Below are 7,613 nucleotides of genomic sequence, written 5' to 3' on the forward strand. Positions count from 1 at the left end.
ACAAATCACTCTTTAGAGAGATCATCTACAAAAAGATCACCCTGTAGAGAGTTCAGCTAGAAAAAGTCACCTTGTAGAGAGTTCAGCTACAAAGAAACCACCATGTAGAGAGTTCAGCTGCAAACAAATAATCCTGTAGAGAAATCAGCTACAAACAAATTGCTGTGTAGAAAGATCAGCTAGAAGAAGTTACCTTGTAGAGAGTTCAACTACAAAGAAACTATCATGTAGAGAGATCAGCTACAAACAATTCACCCTGTAGAGAGTTCAGCAAGAAGAAGTCACCTTGTAGAGAGTTCAGCTACAAAGAATCCATCATGTAGAGAGTTCAGCTGCAAACAAATCACCCTGTAGAGAGTTTCAGCTACGAAAAGATCACTCTGTAGAGAGTTCAGCTAGAAGAAGTCACCTTGTAGAGAGCTCAGCTACAAAGAAACCACCATGTAGAGAGTTCAGCTGCAAACAAATCACCCTGTAGAGAGTTTCAGCTATGAAAAGATCACTCTGTAGAGAGTTCAGCTAGAAGAAGTCACCTTGTAGAGAGCTCAGCTACAAAGAAACCACCATGTAGAGAGTTCAGCTGCAAACAAATCATCCTGTAGAGAAATCAGCTACAAACAAATTGTTGTGTAGAAAGATCAGCTAGAAGAAGTTACCTTGTAGAGAGTTCAACTACAAAGAAACTATCACGTAGAGAGATCAGCTACAAACAATTCACCCTGTAGAGAGTTCAGCAAGAAGAAGTCACCTTGTAGAGAGTTCAGCTACAAAGAATCCATCATGTAGGGAGTTCAGCTGCAAACAAATCACCCTGTATAGAGATCAGCTAGAAGAAGTTACCTTGTAGAGAGTTCAGCTACAAACAATTCACCCTGTACAGAGATCAGTTTGAAGAAGTTCTTTGTAGAGAATTCAGCTACAAACAAATCACCCTGTAGAAAGATCAGCTAGAAGAAGCCACCTTGTAGAGAGTTCAGTTACAAAGAAACCACCATGTAGAGAGTTCAGCTACAAACAAATCACCTGTAGAGAGTTCAGCTACAAACAAATCACTCTGTAGAGAGATCAGCTAGAAGAGGTCACTTGTAGAGAGCTCAGCTACAAACAAATCACTCTGTAGAGAGATCAGCTAGAAGAGGTCACTTGTAGAGAGCTCAGCTACAAACAATTCACCCTGTGCAGAGATCGGCTAAAGAAGTTACCTTGCAGAGAGTTCAGCTACAAAGAATCCATCATGTAGAGAGTTCAGCTGCAAACAAATCACCCTGTAGAGAGTTTCAGCTACGAAAAGATCACTCTGTAGATAGTTCAGCTAGAAGAAGTCACCTTGTAGAGAGCTCAGCTACAAGAAATCACCATGCAGAGAGTTCAGTTGCAACCAAATTACCTGGTGGAGAATTTAGCTGCAAACAAATCGCCCTGTAGAAAGATCAGCTAGAAGAAGTTACTTTTTAGAGAATTCAGCTACAAAGAAACTATCATGTAGAGAGTTCAGCTACAAACAAGTCACTCTGTATAGAGATCAGCTAGAAGAAGTTACCTTGTAAGAGTTCAGCTACAAACAATTCACCGTGTACAGAGATCAGTTTGAAGAAGTTCTTTGTAGAGAGTTCAGCTACAAACAAATCACCCTGTAGATAGATCAGCTAGAAGAAGTCACCTTGTAGAGAGTTCAATTACAAAGAAACCACCATGTAGAGAGTTCAGCTACAAACAAATCACCCGTAGAGAGTTCAGCTTAGACAGGCCCGTAGCCAGGAATTTTGAAAGGGGGGTTCTTTTTGACCAAAAGTGGACCTTTACTTGCATGATGATTAATAAAGGTACTGAGACTGAGTGTGCAAAGCACACCCAATCTAGGGGGGTCTGGGGGCATGCCCCCCAGAAAATGTTTTGAAAACAGATACTAAAAGGTTGAATTTAGTGGCATTTCAGTCAATAAAAATAACAATTTTTTTAGGTAAGCTGAAGACCAGCTGTATGAATGATATCTGGAAAAATATCTCTACTGCTACTGTAATTATACCATCTGCACATGCATGTGTCTAAATATAATATATTGGAATGTCACAATGAATAAGAATGGGAAAAATTGAGCACTCTGCCATGATCAACAGGGGCAGTGTAGTAGAACAAAGGGTGTCTTAAACAATGAAATTTACACATTGCATGGAGTTGAAGCATGGATGCTATTTGTGGGCTCTGCATGGAGGGGCTTGTCCACCAAAATCTTATATTTTAATGAAAGCTCGGTTTAGACAATCTACATGTAAATTAAGTAGCTTTTAAAAGAAAATGTAATTGTAACTGTTCTATTAGAGTGATTGTTCTATTAGAGTGGTTGACTGCTCTATTAGAGTATCTCGATCTTGCATTGCATTTAATGCAAGCACTGAATGAGTTACTCGGAGCAGATATTTTAGCTTCTTATTATAGTGGTATCTAGTAAACTGTAGCTAATGGACTTTTGCTCCTGAAAATTTGGACTTGTATACTAAAATTGTGGACATTTTTGCTAAAATTGTGGACCTTTTACTGAAATTGTGGACCTTTTTTCCAAGAGGGCGGTTCTTCAGAACCCCCCCTGGCTACGGGCCTGAGCTACAAACAAATCACTCTCTAGAGAGATCAGCTAGAAGAGGTCACTTGTAGAGAGCTCAGCTACAAACAATTCACCCTGTGCAGAGATAAACTAAAGAAGTTACCTTGCAGAGAGTTCAGCTGCAAAGAAACCATCATGTAGAGAGTTCAACTATAAACAAATCACCTTGTAGAAAGATCAGCTAGAAGAAGTCACCTTGTAGAGAGTTCAGTTACAAAGAAACCACCATGCAGAGAGTTCAGCTACAAACTAGTGACCCTGTAGAGACATCAGCTAGAAGAAGTTACCTTGTAGAGAGTTCAGCTACAAAGAAACCATCATGTAGAGAGTTCAACTACAAACAAGTGACCCTGTAGAGACATCAGCTAGAAGAAGTTACCTTGTAGAGAGTTCAGCTGCAAAGAAACCATGTTGTAGAGAGTTCAGTTGCAAAGAAACCACCATGTAGAGAGTTCAGCTGCGAAGAAACCATCATGTAGAGAGTTCAGCTACAAACAAATCGCCCTGTAGAATATCAGCTACAAGAAGTCACTTTGTAGAGTGTTCAGTTATAAAGAAACCACCGTGTAGAGTGTTCTGTAATAAATATATGTATTATATATATATATATAATTTGTACATTTACTGATAAAATATATAAAGTATTTAACATCTACTTCATCTTTTCTTCTTCCTGTGGTAAAGAAAAGAAAATCCCCTTTGGTGTATACAAACACAAAAATAAGTGAAATCTAATCAAAAACAGCTAAGCTGTAAAAAAAGGTGCGGCCCCAAAAAGGCCATGGTGAAAAAAGATGTGAAATCCAAGGTGGCGGCTAAGAAATGGCTGTGATGGTAGGTTAATGGTAAAAATTTTAATAACGACAATTCAGGTGAATTTTGTGCCAAGACCAAATTCACCTGAATTGTCGTTATTAAAATTTTTACCATTAACCTACCATCACAGCCATTTCTTGGCCGCCACCTTGGATTTCACATCTTTTTTCACCATGGCTTTTTTGGGGCCGCACCTTTTTTTACAGTTTAGCTGTTTTTGATTAGATTAGTATTGTCTTTATGATAAGGTAGTTTAAAGATGCAAGGGTAGATTGCTCAATTCATTTGCTGAACAACCCACTCTTGCATCTTTAAACTTATTGTCACCTGCCAGCCTGTATTTCTTCTCTTGTCATTTGGTCAGGAACCAAATCTTTTTTCCCGACCAAATGACAAAAGAAAAAATACAGGCTGGCTGGTGAGACTAGCTCATCATAAAGACAATGTGAAATCTTTCACATTACTGAAAACTTTACAAGGTGCTGGGAAAGATACATGAAATTGTCTAGAATCTAGACAGCTTTCTTGGATGGCTATATATTTAGGGACCCGCCAATTATGCTTATAATTTTACCTATTATGCTATGCTGCACTTCTCAAAAATTTACCTATTATGCTTAAATTTATGCTCAATACTTACCCATTATGCTCAAATTATGCCCAATTATTTATGCCTCAGTTCTCATGCTCTGCTAATAATTTCCAATTTATGGATAAATAATAAGTGGCTGAAGCACAAACTTACTTGTCAAAATGCATATCACAGAAAAGATCGGTATACTCTAATAGAACAGTCAGCTATGTGATTGTTCTACTAGAGTTACTGACTGTTCTATTAGAGTATATCGATCTTTCTGTGATAGCTATTTTGCTAAGCAAGAATTCATACTATTACACAAATATTCTACCTATTATGCTAGCATTATGCTCAATGCTTTCAGACACCTATTATGCTCATAATTATGCCAGCATAATCGGCGGGTCCCTATATATATTATAAACATTCTTGCTTTTTTCCTTGAAAACAAGTTAGGTTGTGGAAAGGAGTCTGTAACATAATAGGCTTTTTCAAAATTGCCTTAATATTTTAAAGAATGTGTTCAGAACCAGCACCTAAACAAATTAATAATTTATATCAATGTTTGAGCCACAATTGGCTACATTTACTTTGCATTGGTCTGCAAAACCTTTCCTGTCTGCATGTTGTATTATTACCATGTGTGGAATATTAAGTGCCACAGAGCCTCCACCACTTTAGAATAGATCATTGTGATACAATGTTCACTAGTAAACTATAGTTTGCATGGGGAATCATAAGCTCTGCAGTAACCCACATGGACAATTCAATCCGTACTTTGCATTTCAAGTACCTCCACTATAACCAGGTACATAGATTTGCTTGCTGAGTTGTTTCTGCTTGCATCTTTTTGAATCTTGTGTTGCCTTGTATAGATTGTGTATTTAAGTGACACTCTATCGTATCATCTAAAATTGCATGGTAGTAAAATTGCATTCTGTATAGTCATAACAACTAGAGATTTTAACTGATTACCACACCCTATCCATGATATGCAGTAGCTAAATATATTTTTTAAATGCTTACAAAGTAGATCCCCCAGCAAAATAGGTTTCTAGATTATCAATGCAATTATGTCACATATAAATGTTAGTTGGAAGCACACCAAAGATGTAAACTGTTACGATATGCTGTCCTACCATGAGACTGGCAAGTTCAAGGGCAAACAGGTTGAAAATTACACTTACTGTATTTATATACACTGAATAAACAACTTAAGAGAAGCCAAAGAAAGTGTTGCTTTCCTTATCCCTATACTCTTAACATGTAGTGTACGGGATGGGTAACTTTAGAAATGACATTACACGGTAAAGCTTGAATAATACAGCAGATTTGGGTGCCATTATTGTCTGCATTGGGTCATCTTCCCCAGGAATATTATAGATTATAATAGGTATGTTATGACATTTTAGACTGTTTTATTGTGTTTTTACAGATAAATTATTAGCTACAGCTTATTAAAGGAGATATTTACAATATATTGGTTAGTGGTTGACTGCTCTATTAGAGTATTTAGATTTTTGCTACAAGCAGTGACCAATAATAGGGGGTGTGCCACCCCTTCTAAAAATGGTCCAAATGCTTCAACAAACCTTCAGAAAAAATTGGTGCTTTTATCCGCTTTGTAACGACTTCCTCAAAATTTGATGCTAACCTACTCTACTATTAGCCACCAGTGGTGCAAAAAATCCTTGATGAGGTAAGAAAAACAGTGATGCGGGCAGGGATGAGAAACTAATAAATGTTGGTGCCTAGTCTAAGAAAATTACATTTTGAGTCATTTTAGCTACCAATATTATATGCTTGACACTTTTTTCTGTGCACTATATACCTGAAAAGGTTATAGATTCAAGCACAATTCTGACATTATCACATGATACCATAAAATGCATCAGTAACAAGAGTAATTTTATAGTTCAACTCCCAATTTAATTTACTGAAAGGCTCTTATGGGCCTATTATATTGACTATCAAGCAAATGGAGGACATGCAGAAGCCCCTATATATATTAGTAATTAAACAGTAGCTAAGTAAGTTTGATATCTTCATAATAACCCTTTATGTATGATACAAACACATCCATATCTATTATTTTACAATACACCATAGGGCTTGTGTTGTATAAGTGTCTGTAAAGTCCTTCCAGTGCTTGAGTAGCTCATGATCATTCCTTGAGCAAACCTACGATATATGGTATTATTACTTCAAGTGTGATGACTGAACTCCTGTTCCCTTATGCAACTATGTATTTAGCAATACTTAAATGTAATCTCTGTAATGTTAGTTGCAAACAGTGCCAGTCTTATTGTCTTGTATATGAGTACAATTGACTATCATGGATATGTTGTATCATAATGATCTCACTGTTCACATGTATTATGGTGAATAGTAAAATGCACAGAAAAATTGCCACTTGTTTTTGCAGTGATGGACAAAATCTTTTCAATGAAGAAGCAATGAATTAAACACATTCATGTATAACCATTTTGCTTCATTCAAATGCTATAAACTAATCAAAGTGTCAACGCAAATAATTAATCAAAGCGTCAGCAAAGTTAGTATATATATGGATACATAGAAGCCAGTCAAATTTTAACCTAGGTATCATCAAGTTGATGCACTGCGATGGATAATAGTTTGAGTATTGCTTAGAAACGCACACTAGACAACTGTGGGAAACTTACAAAAGCACAGGTAGCAAATACATAGGACAAACGGTATAGTATGCTGATAAACTGTTGTAGATCAAAAGCTAGCCATAAATTAAAAAATGAATTTTTGTGACAATAACCCACCATATATTAGATGGCTGAACTACTCAGTTTAAGGTGTAGTATATGTAGACGTGTTGGCTTTTGTTAATAATGCCATTTGTATTATTAGGTAGTAGTAACCAGGGCCGCCCAGAGAAATTAAGGGGCCCAGGGCAAATAGTTAAAGTGGCGCCCCAGGTGCAAGGAAGTTTCCATTCTGGATCATAACTTCACCAAAGCTGTAAGTTGAAGACCAAAAAAAAAAAGTCATTACATACTGACAATGACAATAGCTACCCCTCACCAACCATACCTCCTTATTTATAAGCTTGCTACACTGCTCCTCTGAAGAATACTGTAACTGCTCTATTTGAATATTTAGATCTGACTGCTCTATTAGAGTATATCGATCTTTTAAACAGGTATTCAAGGGGCCCTTCGTAGGGCCTCCTGGGGCCCCTTTCAGGCTGGGCCCCGGGGGAAAATGCCCCAGTCCCCCCCCTCCCCCCCTGCGGCCGGCCCTGGTAGTAACAATGCCATTAGTGGTTGTTATGATGTCAACTTAGGTTGGCTCCATATCTAGGGGAGCCACCCAGTCAGCCCAGGCTAAAGACTGACCAATATTTAATATTTTCTATTAACAGGTTTATCTTTTCTTTCTCAGTTTGAAATTATTACGTTTACTTTAGATATGCCATGATCAAACCTGAGGACTTGACCTGACCACAATTTTATCTACTTTGATGATTTAATTTGACTCCAGTCTTGCTGTTTTGATACTGTATGAATACCATACATTTACAGTAGTTTTATGGTGGTTATAACTTAGTGTATGACTTTACTCTGCTACTCATTTGTGCATTAT

This window comes from Dysidea avara, chromosome 4 (genome assembly GCF_963678975.1).
Source record: "Dysidea avara chromosome 4, odDysAvar1.4, whole genome shotgun sequence".
NCBI lineage: Eukaryota > Metazoa > Porifera > Demospongiae > Dictyoceratida > Dysideidae > Dysidea > Dysidea avara.